Source organism: Lycium barbarum, chromosome 12 (assembly GCF_019175385.1).
Source record: "Lycium barbarum isolate Lr01 chromosome 12, ASM1917538v2, whole genome shotgun sequence".
Taxonomy (NCBI): Eukaryota; Viridiplantae; Streptophyta; class Magnoliopsida; order Solanales; family Solanaceae; genus Lycium; species Lycium barbarum.
In genome coordinates, this window is record NC_083348.1 from 31,794,618 (window position 1) to 31,812,572 (window position 17,955).

The following is a 17,955-nucleotide window of genomic DNA, read 5'->3' on the forward strand; positions in this document are numbered from 1 at the left end:
GCTAGGAGGACCGATCGCATCCTTAGGCTGCTTCTTCAGCTCGATAGCGGAGCACTCCTCTCATGCCGGAGTTGCTGTCTAGACCGGGTATATGTTTTGATATATATGGGTGGGACAGGGGCCCTGTCCCATCCATAGCATGTCCAGTATGTCAGTAGAGTCTCATAGATGTTTATATTCAGTCAGACAGTGTGGCCTGCTCAACACATGTTTGGTTATATAGTTTTATCGGGTATCCTTGTCTGCTGATACCCTGGTTCAGTTTATTGATGCATGTATATATATCTTTTAAGGGCTGTGACCCCCTAGTTTATGATATCTATCAGTCAGCAGATCATGTTGTGAGCGCCCTCAGGTGGCCCAGAATGAGCATGAGCAAGTATTTTCTGTATGCATTATGGCATTTAGGATGTCAGCTTCTGGGTGTCCGTCATAACCCTCCGGTTGGGCTGTGTCAAAAGTGGTATCAGAGCTGTTTTTCCTAGGGTTGTCTATGAGCCGTATCCAGCAGAGTCTTGTCTGTGGGTGTGTCGTGCACCCCGTTGACTCAAGATCGAGGATGTCAAGAGGTATAAGAAAGAGTATCAGCTATTCTATTGAGACGAACCCATCGGAGGATGCGGCTCCAGTAGGAGGAGACCGACTGAGAAATCATATGACAAAGACCTGTTAAAGGGTTCACGAGGTTCCTGTGGACGAAGACGCAATTAAGGAGTACAGAGCTTGGTACATCAAGATTTTCCCTACGTTTCTCAATTATGTTAGGCCAGCTTCTGATGTTACTATCACAAAGGTACCTGGTTCTCTATCTTGGGATTTACTTAACCAGGAGTTACCCACAGATAATGGGGAGTACGAGTTAGAGGAAAAAGAGAGTCAGTTAAGGAGCAGTGCTTTTAATAAGGACAAAGGGGCATTATTCCCAGATATATCTGACCTAAGTTCTCCAGCATTAGATTTATAGGTATATAGCCCTTTCTGTTAAAACCAGTTATGGTTAATATGTAGATGACCTAATCTCATGATATCATCGATTATTCATTACTCTGGGGTCATAGAAAGTTGATAATGACAATTCCTTTCTAACAATTTAACGACGTTTCGTTCGCATTCAAACCAACTAGCGTTACAAGCTAACATTGCTAATCGTTCTTTCATATATTAATCAAGACTTGTTTAAACATGACTTAGGGAACTTGGGCAGTCCATACACCATCAAAAACTGTTTCATACACACGGCTAATCAACACACATAGAATTTCCATTCTTACTTAGCAAATTTCCAGTTTTAACTTGCAACAACACAACACGTTTAATGACATTACTTTCATGATTCTTGGAACTGTTTTAGCATCATTTTCACTCTTACAACAGCCCACAATCATTTCAGTTTTAACTTGAGTCATGGCACTTTACATTCACTAAACGTTTGCAACAAGAATCAACGTTCAACACACACAAATTTACTTCTAACCTCAAAAACTGTCCACGATTTTGGACTTCCTTTACCCCTCAACATAATTCATTTCTTTAACACCTCATTTCACATATTCAACATGCATACCATACACCACAATGTCCATAACAACAACAATCGAAATGTGACCCAAAACAGTCCCTACTACACGGCTACAACACCCTTCCACCATTTCATCATTTTCATCCGTTTATCCAACTACAATGCATTCAATCCATTTCCAATACATGTTCAACAAGATTAAGCATGACTTAATTAGAATCTTCAACACATGATTCATTTTAAATTCGAGCAAAAACAGTCCAATATCCAACATGCAACATCACAACCAAACTCCTACAATCTTTGTTCATTTACATATGTTGATACATATTCAATTCACCAACAATACATGCACAATGAAATCAGTCATGAACTCACCTCACACACGGCTCACTCCCTACTTCAGCTACAACCACAATCCAACAACAACTTGCATGAACTATACATTCAAATCATCATGCAACACAAGAAACAACAAACATTCTTACCTTTCAATCTTGTGCTTCACTTGGCCGAAACTTCAATCTATTTGGGTGCTTCACTTTCTTGTTTCTCTTCAACAACTAACACACATTCTTATACACTAGATGAGGAGTAAATTTGATGGAGAAAAACTGGAATTTTTGGGCACAATTTCACCTCACTCTCTCGGCTAGCTCTTAGCCGAGAGCACCTCTCTCTACACTCTTCTTTCTCTAACTTTGGGTGTTGAAATGAATTGCTAAAGTGGAGTGAATCAGAATTTTGTGTCTATATGTCCCCCCTCCTTGACTTGGACATGTGGATCACACTAAATTGAGTCAAGATTCCTTGACCACAACCTTGAAAGGCACGGCCAAACATGGTCCAAAAGTGGACTGATTTTTGTTCTTTCCAATCCCACTTATTAATCAAATTATGGTTAGTTTAATCCCAATTTTCCATTAATAGTTTAATTCCACACGAAAATTGTGGATAAATTGTGACTCGACATGAAACCGGAAGTTAAAATCTCTACTTCATATCTTAAGATAGTCTTGCCTTTAACTTGTCGCGCTTATTTTTAAAACGTCCCGACGTATGAAAATACGGGACATAACAAGTTATTCTCAAAACTGTTTAAAATGATGAAATTTGAAATTGGCCTATGCTATTATATGACGATTTGGTATGTTTGTCCGTTTGGGTGCCCAAGTAGGGCACCAGTCGCGGCCCGCGGGGCTGGGTCGTGACAAAAGTGGTATCAAAGCGGTTTGTCCTCGGAATGTCTACAGGTCGTGTCTCGTTGAGTCTTGTTTATCGGTGTGTTGTGCACCACATCTATAAACAGGAGGCTACAGGACATTTAGGGTGTTACCTTTCTTTGGATCTTAGATCGTGCGATAGAGCCAGCCGTAGGAAATGAATTCTTTTTACTAACCCTTGATTTCAGCCGAAGGACGGTACCGATAGAAGACAGTGATTGATGGTATTGGAAGCTACACAGTACACAGGTAAGCAATGGTATGAAAGATGTATGTTGGGGAAGTCATTTGAAGTATGATTGAAATATAAAGTTGAAAATCGAAAAGGAAAGTAAATAGGAAAATGCCACCGGTGTCGTTTGAGTTATGTATGCGAGGTAAGTCTCTATATATTCATACTTTTACTTGAAATTATTAGCCTTGTGTGGCTATGATACGATATGATACGTACGTATATATGTTGGCCCTGTGAGGCATTGTTGGTATTTCTGCGTGCAGGTGTTGGGATAGTAAGAAGTACAGAGGAACCTCTGCCCAAATTTTTTCAGAATTATAAAAAGGAAAAGAGCCGACGGGCAAAGCACGAAATTATTTGCAAAAAGAAACTGGAATGTAATAGTGCAGGGCAAAAGGAAAAACCTACGGTATGGAATGGGGAATCATGTGAATATCAAATAATTCGATTATCGAGAAAGCAGTCGATAAGATAAAAGCTCACTCGGGAATGGTTGTTGACTGCCCAGAGTCGACAGAAATCATATACAGATAAACGACGCCGACCGTTAGAGTTCTAGATTGATGACTGGCTATTTCTGAAGGTATAGCCTTTGAAGGGTGTGATGAGATTCGGTAAAAAGGGTGAGCTTAATCCGCGGTATATCGGGCCGTATCAGATTATTCGGAAGATAGGCGAGGTCGCCTATGAGTTAGACTTACTATCTGATCTGGAGGTAGTGCACCCGGTACTTTATGTATCCATGCTCCGTAAATATGTTGGTGATCCTTCCGGAATATTCCCAGCGGATAATATTAAGATGATGGAGGAATTGTCTTACGCGGGATTGTAAGGTGAGGAGATTGCGTACCAGGGACATACCCTCTGTTAAGGTCTTATGGCGAAACAATAATAGAAAAGAAACTCCCCCGAAATGCGTGTGAGACCCTATAAGGCCAATTTAACATTCGAGGACGAATGTTCTAAAGGGGGGGGGGGGGGGGAATGTTATATCCCGCGTTTTTGCGCATTTGGAAAAGTTGGAATAATCTTGACTTGTAGGAAATAAGGCTATGTTTTTATTTTATTTAACACATGTGTGATATTCGGGAAAAATATTGATGCGGAAATTCGGAGGACGGCTAAGGGCAAAATTGGAATTTCGGAAATTAGTTTCGGGAATTACAAAACAAGATTCATACTCAATTGGGCTTGGAATAATAAAAGAAAATGAGGCCCAAAGAGTAGAGGGGTGGCCGGCCAAGCCTTGGCCCAAACCCATGGAATTGGTCATGTGATTAATCATGTGACCAATTAATATAAAGAGGGCAAGTGTTCATCAAATTCCCTAGAACATTCAAGACTAAAATATAACAAGAGAAAGAGAGCAAGAACAAAGAGGGGGTTCGGCCCCCTTTTTTTAAAAAAAAAGAGAATTTTTTTAGCTCAAATCTTTAGTCCAAAAAGAAATTCATTCTTTGTTGAATTAATACTAAGCTCAAGGTCCTCTTCTATGTGATACCAATTTGGAAGCAAAAGAGTGTTTCTTTTTCAAAGAAGAGAATTTGAAGAAAAAGGTAAGATTCCTATTCTTTTGTGGTATGGAATATATATATATATATATATATATATATATATATATATATGTGTGTGTGTTATGAGGACGAGAATTGGATGAGGATTATGGAGTTGTGATGTGTGTGTGCATAGCCGTGTGTGTGGGTGAAGTAGTGTATGGCCGTGAGCCATAGTATGGTGAAGGGGAGGTGAAGTGAAGTTCATTTAGTTGTGTCGTTGTGACATTCATGACGTGAATAAAGGTTTAACGAGTTGAGTTGGCATTGAAATTGGTTATAAGTAGTTATGGGAAATTTTGTGATTTTTAAATTAATTTTTGTATAATTATGGAAGTAAGATTCTAAGTGTGGATTATTGTTGTGGGTTATGAATTTGTAAGTAGAAAATGTGTTGTGATGGTTTTGTCGCATTTGTAGAAGTTTTGGATGGAATATGGAATTGTCGGGATTGTTTGAATCCTTGAGTATTGCTTGAAATGTTATTGAATTATGATTGGACAACTCTGAATTGGTAAATGAATATGAGAACGTTGATGTTGGGTTGGAAGTGTGAAGTAAGAATGGAAGAGTTACATTATGTGGAAAGGAAGGGAAAATTATGTTAGAATGCGTTTTGTTGTGATTTTGATGATTGTTGATATTGTTGTGGTTGTTGTTGTTGATATTATGGCCGAGCTAAGTCTCGGGGACGTTGAATTTATAGAGGGAATGCTGCCGAAATTTCGGTAGACAATATGAATTTAAGAGTTGAAATTCTAAAAGCGTGAAACTCATATTTGGCAACTATGACCAATTGTAGATTTTGGGCGAAGCGGGGATTGAGTTTGGACGAGCGTAAGGCGCAAGTGAGGTATGTAAAGCTGTCCCTTTTCTTCTCTTGGCATATCCTAGAAGTACTAAGTTTGAGTTTGAACCTCGGGGATCATTCTATTCATAGAAATCCGAGTTTACTTTTAGCACTATTCCATTCAGTGGGATTGAATTAGAACTTATGCTTTGTTGAAAAGAAACGTTCAAACATTCGTAACTTTTGTAAACATGATAGAATCACCCCTAAGCTTTCATTGTTGATTCCATAAGGTTAAATGTCTGTAAAATTTGTACGCCGCCTCGACTTGGACCGAGGTGGGCCCTCTAGCCCCGAGTCTCCTTCGTTGCCCTAATTGACTTAACTTTGTTCGATATCGGAAAGAGACTTTTGCTTATAACTCTAGCTATTAAAGAATAATGTTTTGATTACTTCATGATATTCTGATTTACATTTTGAACTATGAATACGATTTCAGAAGTACTTTTGTGAGATAAACTCCGTATTGATCAGTTGTCCGGACTAGTTTGCCTAAGGGGTTGTCATATGATTATATCAAGTTTTATAAATGATTTGATATGTAAATTGCATTAGTTTCCGCACTACTCTGCTCGTGCCCATTATTATGATATCGTTCGCCGGTTCCCGGGCCGGTTTTGTGATCGTGCGCACTATGATATATTCGGCAGTATGCTGTGTTACGGTTCCCGAGACCTCGCCATAGGGCCGGGTTCCGTTTATGAAGTTATGCTGTGATATGGCTTACGATATGTTGTGATGATGTGTTATGTACGGGGTTGTACGGAGATTTGAAACCTTCTGGAGTTATGCTGTGTTGTGGCACCAGCGTCGGAGTGGTGACCACGTTCCTAAGCCTTATGCATGATTTTTGTTTGCATTATGTATATATGTCTTCAGTACAGGTTTTGATATATTGATCCGGTATTTTCTCTCTGTATCCCTTCACTTCAGTTATGGTTTGGATTTTTGTACTTTATGCTTTACATACTCAGTACATCTTTCGTACTGACCCCCTTTCTTCGGGGGGGCTGCGTTTCATGCCCGCAGGTATAGTGGTTCGAGACCCGCCAGTGTAGGCCACACATTCTGCTATTATAGAGTGCTCCTTTTGATCCGGAGCCCATATGTTGGTACACATATTTTGTGACATATAGGCCTTTGTATATCTTACTATTTGGGGTACGGCGGGGCCCTGTCCCGTCATATGATTCTGTTATGGTTTGTAGAGGCCTGTAGTCATATATGTGGGTAATGGGTCATGTGTGTGTTCGTTTGTCTATGATCTACGTCTCAATGCGGTCCCGTTTGCTATTATGGCCAAAACGGCCTAATTGTCTATACGTGTGTCTGTATCTGGCGATGTACATTCCGCCAATCTATCAGATTTTGATGCGGCCTAAATGACTGGTATGTTTGTATATATGTGTATATATTCGGCGATGTGTATTCCGCCGCCCCTTCTATTCTGATATGATATTTTTGGTACGCGTGACCGCTTAAGACAATAGTTATTCTCAGAACTGTTTCAAATGATGAAATTTGAAATTGGCCTATGCTATTATATGACGATTTGGTATGTTTGTCCGTTTGGGTGTCCAAGTAGGGCACCAGTCGCGGCCCGCGGGGCTGGGTCATGACACTAATAAATTTTCCTCCTCTGAAGTCTGAAATTGTTGCGATTCCCTTTTAAGTCTAACATAATATGCTCTCCACCCCCCCCCCCCCCCTTTTAAGGGGTCCCTTATACGTCACAATCTTTGAGTACCCTCGTCTTCGATTATACTTCATTCCTCGTCTTTCTTTCCTACTCTACACTTAACATATCGAAAACTTCTTATCATAAGTTTTTCTTTCATTTTTATGTCTGTATCATCACTCTGTCCACATTTCCATACTCTTGTTATTTGTAGCATCAGCTCTAATGTTCATAAAACACTCCTTCAAACACGCAGACCCGTTCTATTCTTAAGTCATCTTTCAAGAAAGCTCTTCCATATCCGAGGCATCCACATTAACATGGCTGCACATTTATTCCTTTATATACCTTTCAAGGACCTAAATCTCCTAGCATCGTCGCAAGACCTAATCATTCTATTCTTGCTTCACATCCCTCGTCATAGTCACTATTCCTTTAGCCCCACTTATTGGAATCGGTTCTCGAGCCTCACACATTCCTCTTTTGTTCTATATTACCACTCTTTATCCTTTTCACAATCGTACGCATTCATATATATAAATATATATTTGCTATCAACTAGCCCACAAAGTACTTCCAAACACTATTCAGGCCTATCCAAATTCCAGAGCTATGATGCACTCTCTGTCTTTTCACCAGTCCAGTCGTCCTCGTCCTACACGACCTCTTATGGTCTCCAACCACCCCGTATATTTTAGTTTCCCTTAGGCTACTCTAAATTTCACTTGTCTCTTATGTCTGAATTTACGGAACTTTAGTGCACTTCCCAGGGGGGTCACCCATCCTAAGATTTCCCTCGCCTTAGCACGCTTAACCTCGAAACTTTGATGAAATTCAGTGCCTTAGTGCTGATATAATCGCGTGCACTCCCTCGCACGACCTTTATTACATGACCTGGAGCAAGTCGAAGTCTTACAGATTCCGAGACATGTTCGTAACACGTCCTTTCTTTTACAATTACTATTTTACCCTTTTTGATCTTCAATATTCACCTTTCGCCTGTGAGTATGGTTACCTTTTATCCCAAATTCCCAGATTCCCGCTGGTAATGAATATACCTTTATCGCCATTACTTGTGCGTACTCAGGTACCAGCTTATTCGGATTTCCACCCACCATCCTTACATAATAATTTACAGCAAAACTGATTGTTGACTTTCTGAACCCTCCAACAGACCTTGCTCTTACCACACTTGCAGGTGACTCATTTTAATTCTTCAGCCTGCTAATCGTCTTTTGCACAATCATTCTTCAGATCATGCCGAATTCGTAACCTTTCTGAAACATCGCATCTCGCTTATCGTCAATGTACGATATTTCCTCTCCACTCTTCTTCTTGTTAGGTCTCCCTAGTTAAATGACTTGATTTTGAAAAAAAGTCTGCCCGGGTCTCCTTTTACAAATTCTTACCATTCAAAATCAGTACGCAACAAATATCGACAATACCCCACACAACATACGGCTATATAACACATTCTAGCCATCCAATACTTCCAGTTCTAGGTAACGCATCAAATATATCAATACTTACCGCAGTGACTTTCCATACCATCACTTACCTCCTTCCGTCGTATGTAAGGCTTACATAAGAAATTTCATTTCCCTATGACTTGGCTGTATCGCACGATCTATGACGGAAAGAAGGTCAACAATCCCTAGATGCCCTGTAGCCTCCTGTTTATAAATGTGGTGCGCTTCACACCATAAACAGGACTCTACCGGACGCGATTTTGCAGACAACCCCTAGGACAACCTGCTCTGATACCACTTTGTCACACCCTAATCTCGCTAGGGTGTGATGGGCACCCGACCCTTCCTCAGGGCCGAGCGAACCCTCTTACTCTTATTACACACGTAATCCTTCTTGAACTTTTAAAACAAATAAAGATGAAATACATTGTACAAATTTCAGAAATATTCTTTTTCTTTGTTCTCAAATCAAACAAAGTCTGTGATCATATAGAATTTACATCATAACACAAAGAGACACATCGGCTGATGGTGCCGCTTACAGAACTGACAACCAATACCCACGACTCTGTCTGCAAAGTCTCTAACTTCAATCAGAAATCATAACACATATACTCTGACTCGGCAACACTCTAGGAAAAAAACGGAGCTTGCCAACTTCGCTGGAACATCTTCTGTAATATTTTCCACTCATCTGGGTGTATGTGCGTGGCATGAAACGCAGCCCCCGAAGAAAGGGGGTCAGTACGAAAAATGTACTGAGCATGTAAGGCAAGGATCACAGTAAAGGAGAATCATAGCTGAAACAGAGATTTACCAGAATCAAGTATGAACTTTTAAAACATCAAAGCACTTGCCTTTTTGAATTGAAAATCATGTATTTCATCATAAATCGTAAATGAAAATCATGTATGCCATCATCATATGTCATATATCATATAACGTGCCCCGGCCCTCTAGCGAGGGACGCGGTGAGTAATTCATGTATGTCATTACCATATATCATTTATAACGTGCCCCGGCCCTCCATTGAGGGACGCGGTAAATGAAATCATGTATGTAGTCGTCATGTATCACATTTGCATATAACGTGCCCCGGCCCTCCATTGAGGGACGCGGTAAATGAAATCATGTATGCCAATGTCATGTATCATGTATGCATGTAACGTGCCCCGACCCTCTTTTGCGGGACGCGGTGAATAAATCATATGCCATCCTTGCCACCACCCCGTCATTACATCATAATGTCATCATATCATATATAACATGCCCCGTCCCGCAAGTGAGAGGGACGCGGTGAACAATGCAGAGAAGTACGCACGAGAACATACCCTGGCCCGGGACGCAGTGGAGGACATACTAAGACTTGCACGAACAGAGTAGTACGAAACCATATGCACATAAATCAAGACTCGATAGATACGTATACTTACCGACATTTGAAGGATCATAAACATGTTTCGGGTCAATCCGAGTTAGTATGAGAAAGTTACGGACATTTTTACCACAGAACTTTTACGAACGTTTCAAAGCAAATCCAAGATCCTTTACGAAAGTTAGGGACATTAAATCTTACAGAACTCATTTAGAAAAAGAATTCTTTATACTCATCTCGTTATTTAATCATATAATAAGCTCAACTATATCGAGCTTACTCATATCAAAAGTGAATAAGAATCATAGAAAAACTCGGAAACATATCAAACGGAGCTTCGGAATCATGGATACGTATCAAAACCATATGAAGTAGCTTATTCATTTATTAATCATACAATAGACTCAACCATATGAAACATGCTCATGACAAAAGAGAATAGGCATCATAACCAAGCTCGGAATCAAAGAGTAGAGTTACCCTAAGGTGCGTATCATGTCATACCTTACCGAGCTCTAGGACATGCCAAAAGAAAGAAAGGGTAAGCCTTACATACCTGTCTCCCGACCAACTAGCTACGCTTATTTATCCAAACCTGCTAGTCTACATTCAAGAGAGTTAACACAATCATTAGATTCGTCGTCATACACTTGCCTTAGTTTCTCACATAAATTCACTTATATCCTACCGAAATTTCGACAGCATTTCCCCTGTAAATACAACATCCCCGAGAATCTAACTCGGCCAATTTAATAACAACAAACCCGAGAATTCAACTCGGCCAAATTATCAACAACAATACCAACAATCATATCTCCAACTTCAGCAATTATTTCAAAATACATTCTAACATTAACAACTCTTGTCACACAATTCAACGGTATTTCATTTATATTTAATTCCATCACATATAGTCAAGCCAACATCAATGCTTACACATTCAAATACTTGCCCAAGACCTTACAAATACAATTCAAGAATACTTCAAACAAGTCATACAATATTCAAAACAATCTAGCCAATGTGCCATTTCACCCAAAACATTCCAAATTCAATAAGGACAATAACAATACATTTCTTTCTTTCAAATTCCAACACAATCACCTAACTTACAATCCTCCAACACATCTCTTATCCCCAAATTCATGAGTTATATCACAACCCATACATTAACATATGTGATGGTTTTGTCTCTTGTTTATTGTTTCATTTGTTAGTTTTACGGGGCTGGGGTGATAGCTTCCATCTTTGAGACTGTTTGATTACTGTTCTGTAGTTTCTGAGCACCTCAGTCCTCTACTGATTGCTATACTTTGTTTAGAATTTTATATGTAAGTCTTAAATAAAACCAAGTGTAAATCATCATTTGAGAATCCTGTTGATGCTTCATGAAGCTGACTTTGATCTAAAATGATTTTAATGGATAGCTGAGACCTCTATGACATAAAAAGGCCTAAAATCAAAAGCTTAAAAGTCTGAAAATGGCAGTAAACCTGTGATATGGCCCTAAGTTTGCTTAAACTAAAATAGGTTTAGAAGACACAGCCTCAAACCTGCTATTTGATTCTGTGATACTTTGTCAGTTTAAAAATGATTAAAAGATGAATTTTCTAGAAATCATGTGACATTGCTTGTTTTGATTGAGGTTAGAACTAGTCATTTGTTTTCTCTGCTGTTTATCTTGCCTTGCTACTTCTAGAATTTGCTAGGTATATGAAGATAATAGTGGCCTTTCCTAAAACCTTTTTGATATATTTGAGACTGTCGAGATGGAAAGTTAGTAAAAACACGAAAGTTGTAAGATTTGTAGTTAAAATTCTGATCCTAGAAGAGTTTAAGTGTCTTGGATGTTGTGTGTGTTTGTTGCCTTCATTTCATGAAACTGCCAAAGGGAATAAGGGTAAGAAGTTTATGAGAAACTTAGCCTCTTTTGTGTAAAATTTGAAACAGCCAAGCTGGAGACAGATCTATAAGTGGTTTTTCCCGTATTTCACCTCTGAATCTTTAAAATTTCCTAGTGTCTCATTCACTATTTTCTCTAAGAAACTTGCTATTCTGACCTATGCTTTTATACTGGTATAAGGTTTATATTAGTTGATCCCCTGCTTCCCATAAGTTATTAAAACCGGTACAAAAGAGTAAAAAAAAAAAAACATGGTCAAACTACCCCTTTGAAGAACTGGTTGTGTTCCTTACTCTGAGATCTGCCATTTCCTTTAGTGTTTACCTGTTACACCTCGGAAAATTTTCAGTTCATGCACAGTGAATAGACTGACGAAGGGTACGACGTATGCGATGTTTGGATGAGTAAGAAATAACATTTGATGATTCTAAATGAGATTTCAAAGACATTCGAAGTAAGAGAAGGAAGTTGCCAAGAGGAGACAAGACATATGAGAGGTGTCGGAAAGGATTTACGAATAAGGAATTAATGATGACTTAATGATGCTTTGGAGAATATTTATAACATCCTCTAGATTTTTAATGAAGTGATAAACAAGTGTCAAGAAGGTTCTATAAGGATTGGAGATCAAACGAGTCGACGAAAATGATTTTCGAAAAACTGTGGATTGTACGGTCCATTATACGGACCGTACAAAAGATACGGACCATAGGTATGGCCGTATATTTATCCAAGATGGTCAGTGTTCACTGGAACCATTATACTGTCACACATACGGACCGTATAGATTGTACGGACCGTATGTGTGTCCGTATAAATGGGTCGGGGCAGAATTGTGTGTTTTTAATAAGGGACCAAGTTCATTTCATTTCATTTCCCTTCACTCCCTTTCTCTCTAAAACATCTCTCTACACTTCTCCAACAAGAACTCAAGGGATATTAGTGATCAACTACATTGGACCAAGGAAATCAAGTGTAAGAGACTCATTAAAGTTCATCCAAGACAAGGAATCCAAGTGAAGGTGAAACTATGGTTTTGCTCAAGTGAAGTGTTTGCACTCAAGGGTCATTCCTACACCATCTAAGGTAAGTTTTATGGTATTTACATGTTGTTTAAGGTATTTGAAAGTTGAAACATTTGGATGGTGAAAGGATATAGAAAATGGGTCATGAAAGTGTGAATAGTGTCATTTCGAGTGAAAACTTGAATTGAGTCATGATTATTGATGTGTTGTGATATGGTTATGTTATAAATGATGTTAAGAGCATGGGATAGACATTGTATATGAAAGAATTTAATCGTGTGTTATGACAATAAATATGGATGATTGGAAGTGAATTGAAGTGGAATTGTGAAATGAGGGTAATATAGATGAATGAAGATTGTTGGTTATGATATTGTGAATGTTATTATAAATTTTTGGGAGTTGATATACAATATGGGGAAGGTTGTATAAACAAAGGAAATGCTGCCCAATTTTCTCTAGCTTTAGTAAGGACGTTCATGTAATCGATTAGCTAATGTGAATGTGAATTCTGTTCAAGGTAGAAACGTGAGCATTGAAAGAGAACAATCAAGCGATGGAATTGTTAAACGAAAGAGGTATGTAAGGCTAGTCCTTTATTTCTAAGGGATGACTCTTATGGTATGAATCCTCCTATCTTTCCATGAATTTCCTCCATATCGGGAATTATGAATCTACGAGTATAAAGAGCTTCATATGAGATAAAGAAAAGAGATACGTTACGAGCATGACAATGCCGATGATGAATCTAAGTCTAGAAATCCTAAAGCTCATGATACGATATTCCTACTAAGCTAATGATCCTTATTTGATTCCTATGATACAATTTCCCTACCTCTCCATGACTTTCTTACATTCCGGGAACTATAAGTTAAAGGTTATAAAGAGCTTCTTATGAGGTAAAGATGAGAGAAATGTCAGGAATACTAAAATAATGATGATAAGTATAAGCCTAGAGATTCTAAAGCAAGATATGATGTCTATGAAATTAAAGATCCTACTTACAATCCCTTGATGTTGTTCATGGTGTAAACTCACCTTAAAATGTTAGTTCCTTCAAGGTGAGATATGATGAATGTGATTACTCCATAACGTAATCGGGGGTTCTCGACCTTATGTCACCCCAACATTGTTATAGATTGTCTATAAGCTCTAATGCATGTCCTATGACCAATGTTCCGAAAAGTTACGAGTCTATGTTCATAGGGGGTTCCATATGGGATAAAGGTAAGAGATATGCCATAGATACGATGATGGTAATGATGAGCCTAAGTTAGAGATTATAAAGTCTATCATGCGATATTTTTACGAAGTTCATGCTACGAATATGATATGATTTTCATGGATTGTCCTTAAATTCAAATGCATGCCCTATGAAAAGTTATGATAAGCTTATGAGATGTATGTGATGATAAAACATTTCCATAGTGATGATGATAATAATAACGATGATGATGTTTGATAGTGATAATGATAATGATGACGATGACAATAGTGATGAGGCTAAAGATGTTTATGGGCTTTTATGTATATGTGCCTACGTATGGCTATTATGAAACCCCGAGCTTATATGGCCTGGAAGAATATATGTATATATATATATATATATAATGCGCGCGAAGCACTGTAGTTGGGTACGGACAACACTGAGCCTGGGTAGGGCCGGGTACAGATATCACTGAGCCTTGGTAGGGCCAGGTACGAACAACACTGAGCCTTGGTAGGGCCAGGTACGCATAACACCAAGCTTTATTATAGCTGGGTACGTAAGACACCGAACCTATATAGTTATGTACGATACTACTATGATTATATATAGAATATATGTATGAAAAGCCCAGAAGATATGTATGTGATATTATCGAGCCACTACGTGGCCGAATACGGATATTGTTTAATGTGTATGAGCAGATACGGTGTTATGATATATGTATGATACGATGATGTATGCGCTATGATGATACATGTACTGTGATTATATATGAGATAGGCATGAAAGGTATCCACCCTTAAGAGTTACGCTGGTTATATCTTCACATTATGTATTATGATTTCTCTAATATGTTCATTTCATACATGCCTTACATACTCAGTACCATATTTGTATTGACGCCTATTTTCTTTGGACACTGTGTTCATGCCCACAGGTAGACAAGGAGGCGACCCAGATTTATAGAAGCCGATAAGCAGACTTTTGAGAGCACCCCATTATTCCGGAGGTGCCATTGATTTACTGTTTGTGTACATATATGTTTTGGGCACGACGGGGTCCTGTCCCGTCCATATGTCTCTAGTAGAGGCTCGTAGATACGTATGTTTGGGTAGTATGGTCCCACGATTTTCCACGTGCATATATGTATTATGTGGATATATGTATATTATTTAATAGCCGAAGGGCTTATGGGTATAAAAGTAATTATGTTTCCAAATGAATGAAAAATTATTTTTCCTATGAATAGAAATGTGAGATTAATGAATGTACGCTTAATGAGTATGATAAGTAATAGAATGGGTGGTGCTCGGTGGTTAGCCCCGGGTACCCGTCATGACCCCTAGTCGGGTCGTGACAAAAGTGATATCAGAGCAGTTCAGTCCTAGGAAGTGTCTACGAGCCATGTCTAGTAGAATCTTGTTTATGGTGTGTTGCGCGCCACCTCTATAAACAGGAGGCTACAGGGTATTTAGGATGGTTACTCTTCTTTCATCTCTAAGATCATGCGATAGAGGTAAGCCATAGGAAATGAGATTCCTTATACTAACCCCTGATTACCGCAGAAGAACGGTAATGATAGAAGAAAGTGATTGATGACATTGAAAGTTACGGAGGTAAGCCCCTTTGTTGAGGCTACATTATCGAAATATGTAATTATATGATGATGAATTGATTGTCGTGGAGGTAAGCCAGTGTTCATATGACACAAAAATTGATTAAATGTGTCTCTTGATGATAAGTTCAGCTATAAGTTGAGAACTCAGAAAATTGAATGAATCAGAACAAAGGTAAGCGACAGTACGAAGGATGTGCGTCGAATAAAGTAAGAATATTGAGATATGATTGAAATGTAAAGTTGAAGGATGAAAGAGAAAGTAAATAGGAAGAGATAACAGGGCAGATCGCTAAAGGATCAGGTACATCTCGAAGCGTGATAAATGAGGTAAGTTTCAACCTCTTTGTGCTTTTATTTGAAAGTGGGAGCCTTGTGTGGCCAAGATATGTCATGTATATATATTGGCCCTGTGAGGCATTGCTGGTATTTCCTGCGTGCAGGTTTTGGGATAGTAAGAAATATAGAGGAAACTATGCCCAAATTTTCCTAGAATCTAAAGGAGATAAGACATAAGCTTATAATATGTCCTAACGGGAAAAGATGTTGTGCAAAAAAAAAAAAGTAATGGCAGGACGAGATTAAGTTAGGAGTATCGTTAACAACTACACGAGGTGAGTTAAACATTATTGAATTGATAGTAATGGCAGTTATAAGAGCGACATTGATACGATAAAGAGAAATGCTAGAGTAAATTAGGGAGACTGGTAGTGCTAAAGCATGACATAGAAGAGAAAGGGTAACTCCAATAGAGTGTGATACTGAAGTATTGATTGGAGGGATAAGCACGAGAAAGATACGATAAGTTTATTAGAAAAATAAAGCAACAGCGTCACGAGGACGGAGATACGAATATGAAGGGTTATAATGAATGTTAATACATTGGTGAGATAACTTATGTGGTAAGTGTAATAGGGTTAATCAAAAAGAGTAACATGCTAAGTATGCTTACTTCACGAGGTTTATTCTACTTCACGAGCAGGCTTACGAACGAGGTAATGAAGTGGCACCCTATAGCATTGATTATGATCAAGACATAATGAGAGTATGGCAAGAACTGTAATACAATGTAAGTAAAGTATAGGGAGGAACTGACTAAAGATGCGACATGTTCTATATGAATAAAGAGTGAATGCAAATATGAAACCAACAAGCGAGCCATGGGGCAGTAGATGAGAAAGGTTGTAAGACCTTGTTAGGGGAAAGTCCAGTATAGGGGTTCCTCAATGACAGAAATGATAGCAAGCAAAAAGGGGGAAGTCAACTTGAAAAAGGAATCAGAGAAAAGTGATATAGCAAAGCAGTAGTAGTTTGTGATTGGTATAATCAAGAGTATGAGTGATATCTTTAGCTGGATTTAAAAAAAACAAGACTACAGAAATATGAATGAAGAAATAGGACGATTATTAGAAAAAGGATTAACACAATAAGGATGAGAGGGGATGATTAGAATGAACAAAATAAGTTTTGATGTGAAAAATGGATTGTACAAAGGTATTATATTCTAAAGGACAAGCGGTACTAAGTTAAGAATAGGATTCCTTGTGCGAGGAATAAAGGATCGATTATAAAACGGGAGGAAATAAGATAAATTTAGGAGGAAGGAATGTAAAGGAATAAGAATGGGAATAGAAACAGAAGGAAATGCTCCGCAAAGCACGCGCACTTAAGAAGTAGTCGTGTTATGATTAAAGGAAGATGCATCTCCTACGAATATCCTATACCAAGTTAGAACAGGTAAAGTATATGCAGTAATGAGCTGAAAAGAAAAAGATAATCATGAGTTATGAGTTTACCGTACGACGATAAAGAAATAAAGTAAATCTATTATCAACAACAAATACAATACGATTATGATTGGTTTTGAAACCAATGTTGAGCGCAAAAAAAGAGTGAAAGAGTATGAGGCATAAGAGGTATTAGTTGCGCATGAGACTTAGGCCCTGGAAAACAAAGATGACATTACAAGAGAACTTTGTGCACCGAAGAAGAGGGCAGGTGACATTGCATAGATGGTATGGACAACTAGACATATTACTATTGTGAGCATCCCTATGGGACAAAAGTTGTTAATTGGAGCGGATTTAGACATTGACTCATAACTACTAGATGAGCTAAGTAAAATACATCCTTGTTCGGATTGCTATATCGGTTGCGTTACTTGGTTACAAACCTGCAAGATGAGTATGTTAAGACTTCACACATGAATTATCGTAGCTATAGATTATGGGAAACGACATGAATAAGATGTAGTATAGTAAGGGATATGTGAATTCGAGATTTGAAGGTGAGACAACGGA